At 40.7% G+C, this 21,414-nt stretch overlaps 1 long non-coding RNA gene across 2 annotated transcripts in view; it reads left to right on the top strand.

The window, feature by feature from the left end:
• LOC147139982 (uncharacterized) overlaps nucleotides 1–21,414 on the top strand; it is a 120,009-nt gene that overhangs the window by 85,491 nt on the left and 13,104 nt on the right. The window lies entirely within an intron of this gene.

A 21,414-nucleotide genomic window follows, 5' to 3' on the forward strand; every position in this document is an offset into this window, starting at 1 on the left:
CTTTAGTCCGTCTTGGACAAACAATACATAACTTGAACAAAAACAAGATGTACAAGCCTGCCAGAATGAAATTCAAGCTCTTATATTTGAGGCGTTAAAAAGGTATAACAATTCTTAAATTTGGCTTTTAAGTACCCAATTGTCACGTGAATATCATGCGAACTCGAACACTCATTTTATATAACCCGTATCAAGCATAAGAGAGCTAACCAGTCGGGGTTAGCGCAAGACGCTAACACAGTAGTCTTCATCAGTGTCACAAAAGATTCAAATAGAAGTCATTTGTTCACACAAAGCACTGCTCTACTACACCGACTGTCTCTACACAAGTCCTACCAAGTCGACGGCAATGGAACAAAAATAGGAGGATGGAACCGACAAAATGAAGAGGTAACAAAGCTAAACGTGAAATCTGAAACGCTGGCTAACACTGGACAAAAGGACTTGGACTCATCGGCTTTACTGGGTTGTATTTTTCATACAAATCTTTTGTCCAAACTCCAAATGATGTAACTGTTAAGGGCATTCACACTTCCAGGTACCATTTGATGCCATACCAGATGACTTCACAAGGGCGCATATAAACAAACAACCACACGGCTCACCTGTTTTCTGAAGCTGAGCCATGATTGGTCGCTATCGGAACCCTGAGCAACTGCGATGTCATTTTCATTCAACAGAAAGTGGCAAAAATGGCCTCCCCCCGAGATGGACAAAAACGGTTGAACTTTATTGCCATCAAAAATGACAGCAACTGGGACCTGAATGGTCGGACCCACACATTTTCACCTCACCAAATCTGTCCCTTTGCAAAAAGTTTGGACACCCCTGGTTTAGAGTGTTAAAGCTAACGAGCATGTTTCTGGAATGTGGAAGGAAGCCGAACTCCACAGCCGAGATTCAAACCGCAAAAAAACTGTGCGGCAGACTTGCCAACGACTAGGCTACCGTTTTGCCCCAGTATACTGTATATTAGATTATTTTTAAAATAGGGGGCATTGTTGTGGCAGACCTCGAGGATTATTTCTTTCTTCCTTTTGTTCGTCTGACAGACAAAATCCAGCAAAGGAGACGAGTGGGTGACAAAGCTTTGAACCGGCGTCACGCAGTCAACACTTGAGCCGCAGGATGAGATAAACATGTTTGCCATGGCGTACATTTTATTCCATGCATCTGCGCCTCTCTCTCTCTCGCCCTCACTGGAGTTCGGCATTCCCGACGGACTAATTCCGTCTCAATTATCTGCTACCCCGCCCCACCCCCCCGCCTCTTTCCCCGGATTTCTTTTCCGCGCCCTGGCCTTCGGCCCCCGAGTCGGTGTGCGTTGCAGAAGGCAGATCGGGATGCGGGAATGCGCCGTCAAGCCTCACAATCTCCATCTGTGTGGCCAAGTTGGGGATGAACGAGGGATGGAAAGAGGGCAGAATGATGGAGTGCGTATTAAATATACAACAGACTGCAGAGAACATGTGGGGAGATTTTTTTTTTGCATTGTGTTGGTGCATCAGGGCTCTTTTTGTGCTACTATTTTTCTCGTCTTTTTCTTGGCTTTTTTGGCAATGAGTGATTTCAAAAAAATAAAAGGTCATAATACCTAAATGTACATGATGTAATACCTAAAAGGTATTTTTATGTTAGTATTTTCTTCATATTCATATCATATTCATAATTTCAATATTAAACATTTCTGTTGCACAGTTATTAATTTTTAATACTGCGCTCTGATAAATATACACAATTTTTGTGGCAGAGTATATAGAATTTTTGCTTCAAAATTTACAAAGGTTTTGTAGTACCATCCATCAAGAAATTTGGGGCAGAATATTTGATTAAAAACTGGAAAAATGTCATTTTTGTGTGGCAAAATATACGGAATTGGTTTTTTTTTGGGGGGGGTGACAAAGTATACACAGTTTGTATGCCAAAATATACAATATTTGCTAGTACAGTACTTTGAGTTGCATTTCTATGTGTGAAAAGTGCTATATAAATAGGATTTTCTGTGGGGGTGGGAAGATATACAAATTTCTTTTTAACATGAACATATAATTGTATAAAACACCACGCTTGTGCTGTTTTTGCTGGAAGGACGCCGCATTTTTATTTATTTATTTTTTAACCCAGGTTATTGTAAATTGGTCAACTAAACTAGACCGACAATGTCTTTTTAAAAAATCTTGAGGGTTGTGCTTAGGTACAGCGCCGTCGCTTGCATTGCTGGAAATAATGCACAAACTGGTGCTTAACCTTTCCTCCTTCCACTGTGGTATCACATCATTTCTTTTAACACTTTGTCTTATTTTATTGAATCCCGCTGCAGTGTTTCCTCTCAAAGTGGAAAGTCTCTCCGGATACATGTTCGTGACAGCCCGCTAACGCATCTCCACATCTTTGTCGTGTTTGTCGTCTGATTCACACATCAGCTGAGAAGCCGCCTGAAGGAAATCGGATGGTAAAACATTGTGAAAACATCAAGGGATGAGGGTGTTGACGAGCGAAGGGCTATGTGGGTCACGTACGCGTGTCCGGATCACCTTTTTTCAGGTTGTAGGGATGGTGGGCTTCTGTCACGAACTACTGTACAGTATGTGTGTGTGTGCATGTGCATGTGTGTGTCGCTAGGTAAGCCTGACTGGGAAAGCGTGTTGCTCTATTTTTAATTCATGCCGTACCACCTGGCTAATGGTGTTTTTGGGTCCACCCTCTCTCAGAACTGAACTTGCTTTGGATAATCAGACCTCCACCAAATGCGCCCAAATTATTCATGGCCATCCATATCATGCGCCGCTGATCATAATATTGGAATATTCAAACGGGGGGGAAATGTCAGTTGGCATTAGGGCGCTCCGGTGACGACACAAACAGCCTGCGTCGGGACAATTTATGGAAAAATATGTTTCTTACTGTCCTCAGTGTTGTTGAAATTTTGATTATCAAGATTATCACAAATAAAGAAATGAATATGTCAGAGCATTGCAAGCCTTATCCGATGCACTTTTTGCACATTAATTAGCAACAAATGAAGTTAATATTACTGCATGCAAGACCACAATAAATCTTTTTTTAGTGATGTGATAGTAATATGCCCCCTTTAGCAGGGTAATCGTTGGTTTCATGGCAATTTTCTCAAAATGTACAGATTTTTTTGTGGCCAAATAGTTTTTTTCACAAGGAATTCAGATTTATTTTTGTGGAACGCGGTACAGATCATTTGTGGCAAATTATGCAAAATGTTTGTGCCCCCCGGAAAATTTGAAAATTTCAAAATGTGTCAAGATGTACCAAATTCTTGCAACAAAATAAATGTGTGTACAAATTATTGCAAAATATAAAACGCGTGGCAAAATATGCTCAATTTTTGTGTCAAAATATCCCAAATCTTTTATGGCAAAATGTAAACACAAGACACCTGTGTCAAAATGTGTTTTTTGTGGCAACATTTTTAAAAACGTGTCAAAACAATTTTGGTGGAAAAATATGAAGCCAAGTAGTGCACTTAATTTTAACTCCATTGCTTCAGGGCCACAGCTGCTTCAACAGAAATCTTAACGATCACTTTCTGTGCCCATTCCTAATGATGTCTTCATAGAATTGCTGTAAGTGACACAACAACGAGACAGTGACAATTAAAATCCAGAGTTGCACTTTGCCTCAACGCTGACAGTGACATGTGGGCTAATCCTCTTAGCACACACTGTAAAGCTTTGTTGGTAAATAGTCTATCGAGTTTGTTGGGTTGACAGCGCGCCGTTTGCGCGTGCATCCCATGGAAGAACGCTCGCAAAAGTTAAAGCCTTGTTAAAAACTGCTCTTTGCCAAGTTTGCCAGACTCCAACAATGTATGCATGCTTGCAATTTGAATCATTTTGCCAAGATTTGCATGCGTGCTGTCGTTGAAGCGCAGCTAACAGCTGTGATAATCGCTTTGGCAGACTTGGACTGATCATTTTATCTTTGCATCAGTCTCATGATACACTCTCAGGCAGCGTTAATCAAGATAAACATCGCTGATGAGGACAAGTTAATTTCACTATAAAATACTCGAGTTCTTATTACGTAGTTGTGTGTGTATCACTTTGTATTGTTGCCAGTTAAATTTAGAAGGATTACATTTTGTAGGCGTGTCTGTTATGACCCACAAAAAAGTCTCAAAAAGCCATGCCTGAAAAGACAAAGGAAGTCTGGCATTTTGCGATAATTTTGTCCATTTCTACAGATCCAAATGTATTTATTTGCAAAAATTCAGCCCCTGGAGCCAGTTTTATTTTGCACTATGGAATGCGGTAGGCACTTCATGAGTACACCCACAAAAAAGTCTCAAGATCCCATGCCTTGAAAGACACAGGAAATCTGCCATTTTGGTTTAAAGCGATCATTTTAGGTGCATTGTAACAATTCATAGCGATCCTCCAAAGACAAAATTGTTCTACTGAAATATTTTCAAAATGTAACCCTTGACGGTAGTTTCACTGAACAACTTGAAGTTTGGTTGACATGTCATGAGTAAAACCACCAAAAAAAACTCTCAAAAGCCAGGAAGTCTGCCATTTTGGTTTGAGGCGGCCAATTTAGGGTCATTTTGGACATTTCCACCGAACTTTTACTACCAGAATATTTTGAAAATTCACCCCTCCCAAAGCCAGTTTTACCCACCAACATGCGGTCCTTCACAGAGGAACTTGTCCAAGACATTTTGTCCAACTGCAACCAAATCTGAACCATGTAAATTGGACAGCCTACTAATGTTAAATTGTAGAATATTGTCATTTCTGTCATTGCCTGTTGGCATAGCAAGGTGGCCACGTTTGATGACTCGCCGTCAAACACAACTCCACAATCAGAACACACACAGGTTCAGACGGCCAGAACTGAGTCGGTCAGTTGTCCATTTACTTTTCCATAAGGCCACTCTTATCAATATTTCATAATGTGATCATACTGTATACCTCGGCTCAATGCTGCTTAATGCTCTCACGTTAAAGCCAAGCAGTCAACGAGTGCGGGATGACATCACAGGCTTGTTTTCTACCAAGATGACATCACCAGAGGACTGTTTCCCATCTCCTCACATTAATGATAAGAGATTACGGCCTTTCAATATTGAATCGTGTGATTTAAAAATGATGAAGAGGAAGCTTGCGGAGTTTTACCTGAAGGCAAACGAGTTTTTCCAGGAAGGCCTTCTTCTCGTCTTCTTCTACTTCTCTCCCTTCTCGTTGATCCATTATTCAGCACAATTAGCCTGTGTCGAGCTATTTTTACAAGCCTCTATAAGGTAGACTGAACGTACACAACCACGTGCATTTCACCACTGGGTTATTTATTTGGCACATTAATGCGCAGTAGGATGCTATCGACGTAGCTTTTATAGTTTCACTTATTGAGTAGGGCTTTTGTTGTGGAAGCATTGTTATTGTCAAAAGCAGAGATGACTTAACTGCATCTTCTGACCCCGCACTCCCAGGAACTCACTCAATAGATCTCCTTTGGAACATTTGAAAAATTCTGCTCCGGAAACCAGTTTCACCGATGGATACAAAATTGGGTAGACATGTCTATCATAATGGGACGCACAAAAAGTCTCAATTATCCATGCCCAGAGTTGGACAGGAAGTTGACAATTTTGGCTTAAAAACTGTTTTTGAAATACTGTCTGCAGTTGTGATTGATGTGCAAGATTGACATCAACATTCACACATATAGAAGAAAACATCTTTTGAAAAACTGTCAACTTCAGTGACTGATGTTTTCGAGAAAATGTTCTACTGTATTAACGTCGTATACAACTTGGACTTTGGCATATAGAAGAAAAAAAGCATATCGAAGAAATCAACGATACTCACTGATCGCTAGCACTCGCTACCTTGACATTGAGACAAGTGCGTATAGAGGAAATCTGATTTGGAATCGCTGTCCCCTGCAGTCACTGATGTCGGACTTTTACTCATGCATACAGAAGAGAACAGCTAACGTTTACTTTTTTTAGACTTTCAATTTAAAAATGAAGACTACCGCATCTAGTAGAAATCAGCTTTTGAACAGCTGTCCACTGTATGACCACTAAGCATGAAAGGGTTAAATCCCCTCTCTTGCCTCGGAATATGTCCTCCCCCGGGGATCCCTGGAAGCTTTGATCCGGCTCTGCGCACCCCCAGAATGCACCCCAGTTATAAGGCGGCATGAGGGCGGGTCAGAGGTAAGGCTGCTATAGATGAGAGGCAAAGAATGAAAGAGAAAAGGGAGGGGTGCGGGGTCTTGTAAAGATCAACTAGGGTTGACTGAAGGGCTGGATAAGTGGAAGGGGATGGGCTAATGAAGCCTCTAATACCCCCCCTACCCCTCTTACACAAACTCACACACACGTACATAGACACTTTAGTAGCCTAATTACCTGCCTGATTAGCGGCGATGACGGCACCTGCGAGGAGGGGTCAAAGAGCACATGTGCGAGGTGCCAAGCGCCACGCTAACGAAGGTCTCATGCTAATAGAAGCTAATCACGCTGCGCGTTAGCACGGTGCTAATGCGAGCCAGAGAAGATCACAAAACCGGCCTTTTTCATCTTGAAAGTAGCGCGCCGCCGCCGGCCGGTACCACTTCTCAACGACGGCTATCGGTCCAGCGCACCACGCCACGCAGAACACGTCGGTTCGTGCGCCGCAGCTTTAATCAGCCTCATTTGCATCAGCCAGTGGGAAAGCCCCACTCCAGGGGCATGCGTCTGTTCTTTAGTCTCAGGATTGAATTGTTACAATACAAAAAGCAGTTTTGAGTTCCTTGGTTACGTGTGGTGGGAAGTAACAAAATACAAATGCTTTGTTACTGTACTTAAGTCGATTTTCAGGAATTTGATATGTTTTACTGTTAAGTTAAACATTGAAAGAATTACACGTAGACTGGTGAACAAAAGTAGCATTGATGGTATGGCAGTTACAAACGCCTTAAGCAATGCTATGTACGTTTGTAAAATAATGTCAGGATTATACTGCCCTCTAAAGGCCGGGACATGCACACCAGGAGGAGCGGCGCAATGTCAATCCACAGTGGCGTATGAAATCAGGTTACAGAAACGTACGTATAGTCATGTTATTACTGTTTGATACGGTAAAGTATCAGTGCATTGCACTACAATTCCGTCGAGCAGTGCCCCCCAACAAGCGGTCCCCGGGCCATTTAGTATGGGGCCACAAAAATAGCTACAAGAATCTGAACATGGTCATGGAATGACGTAAACGCTTAAGTCAACTGTACTTTTGTTCTCACTAGTCTATTTTACACAAGTATCTTTACAGTCTGTTTAGGTACAGTGTGTGTCTATTGTGTATTGGACACATAAGGATGTGCTTTGGGGTATAACAGGAAGTGCGAGGCTCTAATCCAGTATATCAAAGCACATCTCAGATAGCGGCACGCTCCTCTATCTCATCAAATCAAGCTCACTCAGATAAAATGGCACTCTGATAAAAGTGTGTGCGCGGGCGTATGTGTGTGTAATCCTCACTTCAAGAGCAGGGGAGAAAGAAAAGAAAGCACACAGTGCATGAGGCCCCAACTTAAATGGCGGCCAAGTTTTAAAGAGCGGAAGCCAAGCGAACGTCATTAGGGAAAGTCAAAACATTAGGGACACCCGTGTGCACATCCACTGGCATCCAATGCAAATCTTCTTCAATTTGAATTTTTTTTGTGTTTACGTGACTCATGATGTCAAATTTGTGCATCGACCGGTACAGTGGGCCCTTGTGCGGTGTTCTAACCAAAGAGAAGGTAAGCCCCCTTAGTCTTTAATCCCCCTAATGAGGAAAATAAGGACCCCTAAACTCCCCACCCCACCTGTGGCTGCTTTCTCTTTAATGAGGTTCGCATCCCTTTTAAAGCCATTTTGTTAGTTTGCTTGCGGTGGATTTGTGCGAGTGGCGTGACGTGTATTCAAGTTGACAGAGGCATCCAAAACAACAAAGTGCTCTCTTGAGGCTGACAATATCCTCTATGTCTCTTTTCTGTGTGTGTGTCCTTGAACACCATATAAATGTGTGTGTGGGGTTGGGGGGTGGGGGGTGGTTGTGCAAGGCAGGGGGGGGTTGACAGGCGCAAACGCTGATACGCTGTGGCGGCGGGAGCACATCCGAGAGCGCATCGGCGGCGTCCAACTGGGAGCAAAAATGATATTCATTGGTCTTAAACGGCCCGGGATGGACGGCGGGACGTGTTGCCACCGCTTGTGTCATGTTGCATTATGACCTGACTGCCAGGAAGAACGGCAGGGAGGGCGAGGAGTGAGATGCTGACTGGACCAAAAAAAAGTGTCAATAGTAGGAAACGTATACATATTTATGAACCCGTTTATTGTTTCATATTGTATAGAATACAAAGTGAACTATCGTCTCAACTCGTACACAAATTAAAACGAATTGTATTTGGAAAAAAATAATATTTAAAGTGACTGGACCCCATCTGTTCCCTAAATGGAATAGAACTCAAATAATTGTTGACAATGTGTGTATCTTTTCCATGATGTACTCTTTTAATTTCCCATTTCAACATTGTTAAAGCAACCCTAAACCCCCAATTTTTACCCCCTGTCTTTTCATCCCCAAATAATCATAACATAATTATTTAAGTGCAACTATAGAAAAACATGACAAGATATAATGCGGGGGACTTTTTATACTGCCATAAAGATAATCAATTACTAAATGGCACCAACCATAAACGCCTAAAACTCATTTGTCCTGAATGTCCACGAATTCAAAGAAAATGTATTGAAGCATTTAGTCAACAGGGGGCGCTGCAGTAGCTCTGTGCATTCCTGTATCATCCCTGAACCAGCCTAACATGTAGGTCAGACTGACCTTTTTTTTTTTTTTTTTTTTAACAAAGAATTATTTTAGAAATGAAAAAAAAATTGTAATGATTATGTTCTTGGTCTTTTCCTCTTTTTATTGTATATTTTGAATTAAATATATTGATTGGCTAGTGACACTAAGGATATATATATTTTTTTTCTCTGGGTTTTTCCAATATTCACAAAAAGCTAAATCATACAATTGCTTTCATAGTTAAACTGGCAACAGGACACAACGCCACAAATATTTTTTGTGTTCTCACAAACCAGTCAATCTATTTTTATTGATTTAACATGTTTTTTTGTTGTCTTTATGAGCACCTGAGAGTATAGAATATTCTTAAGATGTCCTATTTTCTATTTGAGTCTATTCCCTTCATTTTGTAGCACTTCTCTTTGCTGCACTCCTTGCATTACATTTGTATGTGTTGCCATGTCAATATAATCTGTGCAGGACCTTCTGAATTAGCAGTGCTGGAAATAGTAGCAGCAGTTTTCGTTCTTTGCTTGGTTAATCAGAGCAAAATTTGATAATGATATTGGATTTACTCGGTGATGTCAAACTGCAGGGACCAAATGCACGGCCTTGCCACTGCAAAAAAAAGAACCCAAGGTGACAAAAACTTCCCTGCAGGTGTCCAACAACAAGTCCTGCACATACATTAATACACACTCGTGTTGTCTTCTAGTGCTACACAAAGTTTCTACATTTGCAAAACAAGTGCAATCGAGTTTGGGGAGCAAAGAAAAAGCATGAGCGTGAAACAATGGCATCATCCTAAAAACAAAAGCCGCCGTTTATCGGATTGTGTGGCATTGAGTGGCAGACATCTGATTGTGATGAAGAACAGCTGCGCCGCCTTAAAAAAAAAAAAAAAAAAAAAAAAAAAAAAAAACCGAGACAGCACAAGGTCCTCCATTGTCAGGACGCATTTTGACACCTGTAGTCTTCATTCTTCATTATGTTGTTGTTTTTTGAACGAGTTAATGTATTTTTCTTCAGATGTACATTGTTTTAGCAAGTTCACATCTCTCAACTTTCTGTCAAGCACTTTAATAATGTCATGAATTGTTTTTCAGGGTGCCTTTTGAATTAGATTTTCCAGAATGAAAGCCTTGATTATCTTTAAAAAAAATATATAGACAAATCCAAAAATCTGTTTTTCAAAGGTTTTAAAATGCCACATTCTTGTCCAGTTGTGTTTGTTCATTTATAGTATAGATAAGATAGATTGTTATAGTTTGCTTAATAAAATATTACTGCCCGTATGAAAAATGACTTCAAATATTGCTATATTATATCGCCCACTCTCGGTGGGTATGTTTAATAAAGGAGAGGTTTCAAATTTAATCAAAGAAAAATTTTAAAGTCTTCCTGAAACCTTCAGATACCCTGCTGTAAAAATATTACTGTATTCCCCCCAAAATCGTAAAATGTTGGATTTAAAAGATTTGTGGTGCTTGCATCTGAAGTCTTCATTTTAAAGTGGCTTTAAAACGTCCGAAATTTAGCTTCCTTAAACTTGCTGACTGAGTTGCAAGTATAATTTCAAAAATTCTTTAACTATCATCAGATAATGAATCCATATCGGCCACTCCTGGTTATCATATTTATTGAAGGGGAGGTCTTAAATTTAATCAAAAAGTCCTAAAAAAAATGTATTAATCAAATTTCCACTTTTTGCTCTAAAGTAGTCGTGGGCATTTATTTCAATTGATCAATTGCTTGGGGCACATCTCACCAATTGAACGACTATTAAATTTAATTAGTTTTTTAATGGGGAAGACTTTATTTACAAATTCATTCTCATTATGTTACTCAGGATTATACGTTTGCTCTAATTCCTCCGTCCACAAACACAAATACATTATATGGGGAAAAACAATCAAAATGTATGCTTCTGTGGCGCACCTCCCCGCCGCCTTGCTCGTCTAGTGTTAGCATCTCGGGCGCACTCGCAGCTGTGCTAACATCTGTGCACCTGTGTTCTCCATCCGCCCCGCTCCCTCCAATAAGCTGCCGGTGCCATGACGGGTATGAATAAAGTACGGAACAATCTGGAGGCTCAGCTTGCACAAGCTGCCGCCAGGACGCGGCGCGACTCAATAAACCATGAGGCCAGGTTCACTTTTTAACTCAGATTCCATCGATGAACCAGTTGGTGAGGTTTCGGGAGGCCTTCGTTTTCTGGAGCATTTACTTTTACGTTATTTAGAATTTTGTAGAGCATGGCGAATCTTGAATTGCTGTGCATAAATCCTATGGCATGTGCTTAAAATCCTTCATGGCACACCTGTCTAGTATCCTATATTACAATTTGGGCCCATTAGCTTGGATTCCTAGTGGAGTATTTTGCTAAAAATACAACCCTTGTTCAAAAATATCAGCAAACATAAATGGACTTTTTGTCCATGGATTTTTGCCATTTCTTGTGGTCGAATCATGATCGTCAACCAATTACCGTGTTGCTAAGTGAAACAGGTTTCAGGGGCTGAAGTTTGAAGGAATCGTGCAAATGTCTAAAATGTCATCTTCAAACCAAATGACAGATGCCTATGATTTTTCGGGCACATCTTTTTGAGCCTTTTTTGTGGGTCTACTCATGATAGACATGCCAACCGATTTCTACCTAAATTCTACGGTCAATTTGATTTGATTTTCAGGGGTTTTTAGACCATTTTACCTACCAGAATATTTGGGAAATTCAACCCCGGAAGCCAGTTTCACTTAGCAGCTTGAAATTTGGTGGGCATATCTATCATGAGTAGACCCACAAAAAAGCCTCAAAAAGACGTGCCCGAAAAATAGTTGGACATCTGTCATTTTTGTTCGAAGTTACCATTTCGGCGGTCATTTCGAGGGTCACTCCAAGACAAATTTTCCCAACTGGAATATTTGAGAAATTCTGACCCTGCAGCCAATTTCACTTAGCAACAAGAATAAATAAGTTCAAACCTTGGTGGAGTTCAATATTATCAGCAATTATGGGTTACTGGACTTTTATTACGACACTATCACCATTAGTGCCAAAGAAAAGTGGTTATTTGTGTGTGTCGGGAGAGGCGTTTGTACAATTGGGCTGGCACTGGTGCTCGCCAGCGTGTGTGGGCGGGGCCACGTTAATATGGTGCGAGGCCGCTAATGGCTTTATGATTGGATAATTAGAGGTAGGTGGGTAATTAGAAGTGAGTTGTGTGTGCGTGCTTGGCCCGGCCCGCACTGCAACGAGTGGGAACAGGATGACTCCCTGCTGACTGCTCAAGGGTGTTTATGTGTGTGTGAAGGGGGCTGTGCATGTGTGCGCGTGTGTATGTCTGTAAGTGTGCATATGTATGCATGTGTGTGTCACATCCAACAGCTTGCAGAATGGACAATTGTGGACTTAGGAGGTTCCGCGATAGTAAAAAAATTGGCAAATTTTGTCCGTTTATTACATGATGCGATATGATTAATTCCAATTGCGATATATGAAAGAATGCCAAATAATTCAACATGAAACGATCAACCTAATTACGATGCGATGTGATACAACGGGATACCAGATAATTATATATAAAATAAGTAAAAACCCTACATCAGTTAGGCTTTAGCCACAGGTGCTTGTACTCAACTGGCAGGTAAACGAGCTCAGTTGATTAGAAGCACCTGTGGCTCAGGCTAAACTGTGGCCCGGCTTTTACTTTCTGGACCTGAATTTCACCATCTCTGACATCTCTGATTACTATGCAATACGATACAATATGATTAACTCCAACTACAATATTATGTGATACAATGATGCCATGCGGTATGAGGTGATTGACTCCAACACACAATGTGACAAAATTCACTTCAATCCCGGAAGGATTTGATGCCAGATGATTGACACGATTTACGATACAATACAATACAATTTTATACAAATCCGATGTCATACGATATGATACCATTAACTTTAATTCCGATACTATGCACTACAATTAGATAGATTATGATACAGTATGATAAGATAGAAATAACTTTATTACAATACTATGTACTGCAATGAGTAATGATGTGAGGCCATACGATATGATACAATTAGCTTCAGTTATGATGCTCTGCGCTACAATGTAATATGATACCGTATGATACAAGACTACATTTCACTCCAATTACAATGCAAGACGATGCGATACAATGCGATGCGATTAATTCTGGTTACAATGAGATACGATATGAGGCAATACGATTTGATACGAATAACGGTAATTACGATTTTTACAAAGTCAATACGATTTGCTGTAATGACAATGCGGTATGATAGAAATTAATTCAATTACGATGTGATATGATATGAAAGAATTTACTCCAATAATGATACGGCATAATACCATGTGATCCAAAAGTGATGTGATTGACTGCAATGACGCGACTAGCAGCTAGCTGAACAGTCAGTTTTGAACTTTAGTGGCTCCGCAACAGTAGAAACCACAAAAATTTGAACTGCAACAATTTCTATTTTCACACTTAAAAAAAAAAAAAAAAAAAAAATCAGGAGTAAACGACACACTAACACTAACGACGTCTGCCCTTCCTTTGCGCCCGAGTCCAGCGTCTCCAGACATCATTAAAAGGCGATGTTGTAGCCGCGGGCTTCCTGGGAAACCCTCCTTCAAACTGTACACTTTATCCATAATTCAACCCCCTCTCCCGCCTGAATTATTCACGCAAATAGCGGGGCAAATAATGGAGTTCACAGAATCTTCCTTACACATCAAACTATTTAAATGTTGATTTGAATTTTTGAGGCTCTCTGATGCGGTTCTAAGCCAGCGAGTGGGGGTGGGGTGAGGGGGGGGTGGCTAAGTAAGTAGGTAGCACGTGCGGCCCCTTTTAGCCCAGATCACATTAGGGAGGTAAATGAATACATTAAAGCGGCCATATCAAGCATTCCACAGTTAACTAGACTATATATATGATTATTTATTACCATTGCGGCGAGCTAATTTCTTATGAAATATGAGTTATTTTGGTGGCTATTTTTCGAACCCAGAAGTAAGACGGCTGGTTCACTAAAACCCCGCCTCTCCCTGTGTGGCTGTCGCATCCCGTTCATGACGTCGTCCCAAAGTGCTTCATTGGTGACTGCTCTGAGAATGTGGGTGTGTGTCTAGTCTGCAGGGGCGGTGTATGTGGGTGGCTCCTCACTTTGTGATGAATAAAAGTGAGGACCCAGTCGTTTTTTTGGGATCGGGCGTAGCAGGAATGCTCAGAGATAGCTAAATAGCGGAAAACACCGCTTTGAGGGGGTTTTTGGTGAGGAATTTGCATTTTAACCTGACGAAAAGCTAAAAAAAAGTTAGTTCCGACCTTCAGTGTCAAAGCTTGGGGCACATCTCACCATTTCCTGAATGCTCACGTGAGGCCTCCCCTCATGTTGAAGAGGTACGGGAGGCTAAATGTAGCCATGGCCTTGACTTGATACCGTATCAGCAAAAGGCTGAATTAACACGCGTTGCTTACTTACCATATCGTGAATCATTTACTCCCCTCGGAGTGCGGGAAGGCCATGCAAGTTTTATGGCGGGAAAAGAATCAGAATTCCCGGGATAGCGGCGCACGGGTGGCTCATGCATAAGTCAAGCCTGCGCTACATGCTAGCACTATAACCTTGCTGGGGGACTTGGCTGCCGGCGTATGAGAGTGCATCACTCAGAGATTTTCATACGCCGTCTTGTGCAAAGACGCACAGGAGAATATCTGTGGCTCCAACACCGTGCTGGGAAGTAATGAAGTCAAATACTTTATTGTACTTAAGTCGATTTTTCAGTTATTTGTTTCGTACTTTAACGTTTTAACTTTTACTCCCTGTATTTTTACAGTGGCACCTTGATTTATCATCATATATCAAATCAATTTTCCCCATTGAAATGACTTGAAATGCCATTAATTCGATCGAGCCCCCCCATAAAAAAAAACCTTTTTTTTTTTTTAGTTTTTAAGAAAGAAAAATAGAACTGTTTTTTAAAGTATAAATATAAAAACATAAACAAAATAGAATGTAAATGTACTACATACACGCGCACACATGTTGTAGTACATTCGTGTACTGATGATATGTGTCTTTAAGGGGTGTGGCTTAGTAAGTGACAAGTGACTGACGGTCATCAGTCGGGTTGACTGTTTACCATATGGTTAGTACAGTGTTTGAATCATCTTCCTACTCCTTGTGAGTGTTCTCATTTTGTATTTGTGGGTTTGACTGTCTGTCCAGTTTGGCTGAAAGTGCGTCGGTGGTTATTTTTGTACTTTGTACTTCATGCAAGCGACGATGTATACGTACAGTAAGTACAGAGTAGGACTACTTTTGCCACCTCTGGTCATACACACACACACACACACATACACACCCCTTCTTCCCTGTGTTGCACCATGCTTACGGCTTGGCTGTCTTCTTACTGCCTTTGATACAACACACACACACATGGACTGCGGGGGCTACACACGCGACGAAAGCATCTGGGTATCATGTGAATCCAGCACTTTAGCTTCACGGCTGATCCCAGCTCAAATGGACAAACTCTGGAGTGAAACACTTACTTGCTTGGGCGGCACTCTCATTAAAACTCCAGTGGACTCGTTACATCACTCTGACAGCTTTAAAATATTTCAATGTGCCACTAAAGAAAATCGAAACACTATGGTTTTGTTTTGTTTGTTTGTCTGCATGGCAGTAGCCTGCAAACGCAAACATTTAATCGTGTCTCTTAAAATAGAAGTTTTGACGTTGAATAGTGAACATGTTTGTCGTCTATGAAACGTAAAACATGCTCAAACGATGCAATACTTCTGTCAATACACTGGCAACAATGTAGCATGTCCATCATACATATAATGCCACTCCAGATAGGAGTCACTCCAGTTACGATTATGAAACGATGGGATGCGATGAATATCAGACAATTCATTGTATGGTGTGATGGGATACAATCGACTCCAGATACCTAGGATACAATACAATGTGACGCAATACATTACGACATGATTCAAATTTTGATGCAATATGATGCGATGTGATATTACGATATGATATATTGCGATATCATGCCACCCAACGCAATATAATCCGATTACGAGACAATGTAACGCGCGAGACAGAAAACATGTAATAAATGAAGCAATTCGGATTTGGGGAAAGGACGGCGGGCAGGTCACGGGAGGCATAAGGAGGCGTAAGGAGCTAAAGATCACGGCCAAGTGGAGAGCAAGGAGGCGACAACCAATTTGACACATGGGGACAGAATTCCAGCAGCGTCTGCCACCATCAACACGTTTATCCTCCTCGACTCATTGCCGCGGGAGACGGGCCTCGCCGTCTGTCGGATCAGAGAAGACTCATAGGAAGGATCAAGTAGGCATAAGAAAAGCATCCGACGTCACCAGAGATGGCAGGAACGGGCTCTTTTCATCTGTTTTAAGATTTTTATAATCTCAATCGCAATTTGGATGGACAAAGACAAAAGCATAAACCTTAATACAATATTTACCTCTACAAAAGTACCTCTTCCATGTGTTTTTATCCTGAAACACAAAGATTTATTTTTAATACCTGACAAAATTTGGACGTGCTTGTTTGATCGCGTATTATATTTTAATAGAAAAGTAAAACTCCCCAGCCAACAAAAAGCATGTATCTCCACATTTTGCGAGGTTTTTTTTCCACCTGGAACAGAAAAATTTGTTTTTTAATGAAAATAAAAGATGTAGTATTCATTGGAACAGTGGCAAGTTTAGAAATTACTGTGGAATTTGTCTGTTCTTTGGAAAAGTATTACACACTGTAAAAGTCCCATTCCAACAAAAAGCATGTATCTCTTATTATTATTATTATTATTATTATTATTATTATTATTATCATTAGTAGTAGTAATAGTATTTTAATTCACAACATTTGAGGAAACTTGTGATATTAGAAACAGTCATCGGATTTACAGTTCAACTTGTATATCCGACAAAAAAACACATATACTGTACCCACATTTTATGATTTTTTTTTTTTTTTTAACAACATGAAGAAAAAATATTTTGGGGCAGATAAAAATGAATTCAAAGGCTGTAGAATAAAAAATGACTATTAAGTTTTTATCTTGAAGACAAATAAGTTGTTGTTTTTTGATAAACTTAAAAAAAGTCAAGATAAAATGTAAATGATTAGAAATGACCTGAAATTAAAATATATATATATTTTTTTTCTTTTAAAGAAAACAAATATTTGTTGCATTCGCTCATAGAAGTAAAAATAAATAAATAAAATTCTTCACATTTGGACTACAATATATATAACGGTAGTAATAGTAGTGAAAGTAAACTGTATGGAGGAGTGGCTTACAGTGTTATTCACAGCAAATTCTATATTTGCCTATAGGTACAACATGAAGTTGGCAAAGTATTACAGGGACCTCCTCAACACACTTCAACAAAGATGCCTTTACAGTAGATGGTACCAAAACAATATTTTAAAATTTGACAGGGCTTCAACCTGAGCACCAAAAAGTTTTTCAGCGGATAACCGAAGATAGTTTCCACACAAAAGATCTGTTTGAGGGGTGCGTGTGTCTTCTCATGCCAACAAATATGGACCTAGCGTGTTTTGGGGGTCTGAATGTCCCCCATCAACAAAGCACTGCGAGCTGTGTTAGCAGTAACGGGTGGGGGTGGGGCGAGGGATTTGCGCTGAGCAAATTCTTCCTGCGGGTTTTTTAATGTTTAATGCTAGCGTAGCGGCAGTTCGGGAGTATCCCGGTGTGCGCCCGCATTCGGCAGTGTTCCCAAATGCTTAGTGGGATTCATACTTCATACAGTACATGAATAGTGTTCATGAAATACTTAGTGCGACGACATTTTCATTTTCCACCATAAAAACAGAAAGAATGTGCGTTTAATGGTGGGAGCTCAGTGTCAGCCAAGCGTTAATTTATATGAGCAAAACCATCCAAAAAAATGAGCGCAGCGGATTGGAGGTTTTCAACAACAGCTGCAAGTAACGGCATACATTGTGTCATACGATTATTGGAAAGATGTGGAAAAATGTTTTAATTGTACAATAATATTACAAACTACAGTGGAGCAATTTCCCCCAGTGAAATACAGTAATGGAAAAATGCATAAGATGTTCCATTTGAGGTTTGTAATCTGCCGCAAAGTTCCTTACGATATGATATCAAGCAAAGCAGAGGTAACCTGTTTTCTTTCATAGTTATTATCGGCACTCTGGCATGAAAATCGATTCCAATATCGTAAAGGCATACACTTCCTTAATGATAGGATACCAAGTTAAAATAGAGGCTGGTATTGCCAATACCAATACGGATATTGGTAACCGTCATTCATTCTTATTCCAGAGTTGTCGTACATTTAAAGCTACAACCCGGATTAAATATTCTCGTGAAGTCCCCTGGCGTGCTCTTTAGTCTGGTGACCAACGGTGGTTGTGTTGGCAGCTAAATGCTATCTTTGTTGACACTTAAACCGTTGTAAACAATTCAATTCAATTCAATTCAATCCACTCACTATACTCACAGCCGATAAATGGATGTGAATCGGAAATTAACCAGCTAATGAGCTTTAAATAATGTTTATGAATGATGAGACCTCTGTCGCTAGCATCTCTCCCACCATGTCATGCATAATGCTTTTTTTTGTGGGACGGACTAACAAAATGTAAGGACGGAAGTGTTTTAAAAGGACGAGGACGGACTGGGTCAGAGGACGATTATTTTTATGAATAAGGATGGGGGGGGGCAACGACAGAAGGGTGCCCAGGTCGCGGACAGACCGGCAAAATAGGGTAATGTGCCCATCTCTGAATATTTTCATATTGTTCCACAATAATAATTTATCATGTATTTTAGTTTCTCCAGGACGCATTTGCTTTGGTGGTGTTATTGTTTACCTTTTTACAGGGATGAACAGGCCAACTGCTGTCCTCCTAAGGGGTTTGTGCACATCTTCCAAATGTAAACACAGAGACAAATTCTGTTGTTGACCCGAGGTTGAAGGCTAATTCGCGAACTTCCCGGGGTCCTCCTCCTCTTTGGGAAAACATTGCAATGAGTATAACCTTTCACATATTGATTATCTGGTTAGTGAAAAAAAAAAAGAAAAAAAAGAGCCAGTGGCATTAAGCCCTAATGATGAGCAATTTTAGAACCCGTGGGGACCTCAGCTGGTTCCGGGTGCAGACATATTGGTCCGTGATGAGCTAAACTGAGTCTATTTGCACACAAACACATATGCATAATGGACAAATAATGGAATCTTCTAATCATTTGTTTGGTCTACGGAGGAAAATGACATGAACCCTGTGGCCTAACACCATTAGAATTTCAACTATGAACCCCCCACACACTTCCCCCTCTTGATTTTTTTTTTTTTTTTGTCTGGAGATGGATTATTGAGATTTGCCGCCGTGGCTTTTGGCTCTCTCGCCAACTCTCCGCGACATTTTCTCAGTGTGACACATGTCTGCCAATCACTTTGATGGACAGCTGACGCAGAGAGCACAAAGACGGTCAGTTTGTGCTTGAGTGACATCTTTGTGCGAGGAGACTTTCCCCATGTCATCTAACACACTTTAGTTATGGACACAATTTGTGACCACTGTATTTAAAACCTAAAGAATAATATGCACACATAAATACATATGTACTATGTTTTTGCAGTATGTTTTTATATTATACATTAGTCTGTGTTGTATTTATTATTTTCGAAGGCTCTACTGGAGCAATCAAACAGAATGCTTCAAAAAACCAAAACGTCGCCCTATGTAAACTACCACAGTGGTCGCCAACCACTGGTCTGTGGCCCAGTAATGGTCCGCGGGCCTTTTGGTCATTTGGCCACACTGTTAGGTTGAAATATTTTGTACATAAAAATAATTTTTTCGAGTGGTGCATATACGTTCCGAATGGAAATATGTACCACCGCCACCAGCCCTTGGCGATTAGTTTCTGATTGGAAAAATATGTATGCAATGCTTTATTTTTATATTTATTTATATATTTGTGTAATCATTTATCTTTTTTTTTTTTAAGTGCATCTACTATATCATGTTTTTATTTTTATTTTATTTTTTTTTTTCAAGACGAGTAATGAAATTTACACTTTTCTATTTATTTTTGATGTATTATTTACTTGATTGTGGAGCTGATCAAGATTATTTAGCGCTATATTCAAAACAAAAACAATAAAATGATTTACTTTGATGCACTTTAGTGATACTTTTTCCGACATTTAGTTTGACAGCACACAAAGAATAATTTAAAGTGTTAGCAAGCAAGTGCTCCGGATCGTTTATTTGCCTAAAGCGGCCATAAACTCCACTTGTGGGCCCATGTGATGATGTCACGGGTGGATTTTGACTTTGGAGCTTTGGGTAATCTCTGTGTTGCGGATGAGGCCCGCTGGGAGCCGGTGAAAGTTGGAACGGGATCCCTGTGTGAAGGTGCTACCCGCCCTTCCTCCTTCCTCCTCCACGGTGGGAGATTAACACCAGTGCCGTATTTGACTCTGTTTGCCAGAAGTGCACCTTGCTGTCACATGTTCTAACAAGCCCCAATAAACAGGCAGCTGCAGTTTGGTGAATCTCTGGACCTTTTTCTGTGTGTTTGGGTGTGTGCATGTGAGAAATCTGTAGCACTGGAGAGGCTTCAGAGGAAAGAGAATGTGCTTGTGTGTGTGTGTGTGTGTGTGTGTGTGTGTGTGTGTGTGTGTGTGTGTGTGTGTGTGTGTGTGTGTGTGTGTGAGAGAGTGTGTTGCAAGTATATTGCCGCAGTAGCCTGAGAGAAGCCAAACCTGGCTTGGTGCACTCAGAGAGGCCTGGCGGTGGGAAAGCTCCTCTGATATGTCCACACACACACACGCGCGCACACACACACACAGAGTCAGGAGTCAGCTGTCCGGGCCTGTTTCTCAGCTCATTAAACCAAATCCCGACAACAGGAGTGAAGAATTTCAATTTGAAGGCCGACTTTGATGTGGCTGCAGTCGACTTTTTGGCTTCCAGCAGGTACAACACCTTTTGTCCCATTCCACAGTTCAGTGGCCTGTACTGTGTGTTTACATCGTTTAAGCATGACACGCTATACGTGTAAATCCGACAAAAGCCCTTTCAGCCCCCCCCCCCCTCGTTCTGGCCCGGTTTGGCTGTTCCTTGTAGCGCCACAGTCCAAATATGAGTCTGTCATAGAGATGGTATTACCGTTTCAAATTGAGCCACTTAGTGCTAGAATGGGCTAACGCCATTATTCTCATTTCTAAGTTAAGTGCAGAAATGAACAGGGCATAGTTTCCAGATGAATGCTGGTCTACATCTAAGGTTTACATTCGTTCCAATTAGCTCCAATTAGCTTTGAAGGTTTGTGAGAAAAGTTCCAGGGCTGGGGTCACTAAAGATAGCAAAAGTGGTGTCCCCCATGGACGATGGGGCCAGACGCGCAGTGCGTCATCTGCGTTATGTGTGCGTCGGTCCTGTGTACTAAATTCAGGTTGCACGACATTCAGTTAGACTCATAATTTGGTCTTTTTCAAACTATCTTCAAACTAAACAACC

The sequence above is a fragment of the Filicampus tigris genome, chromosome 11 (assembly GCF_054856515.1).
Source record: "Filicampus tigris isolate MCC_2025a chromosome 11, RoL_Ftig_1.0, whole genome shotgun sequence".
In the NCBI taxonomy this organism is placed as follows: Eukaryota; Metazoa; Chordata; class Actinopteri; order Syngnathiformes; family Syngnathidae; genus Filicampus; species Filicampus tigris.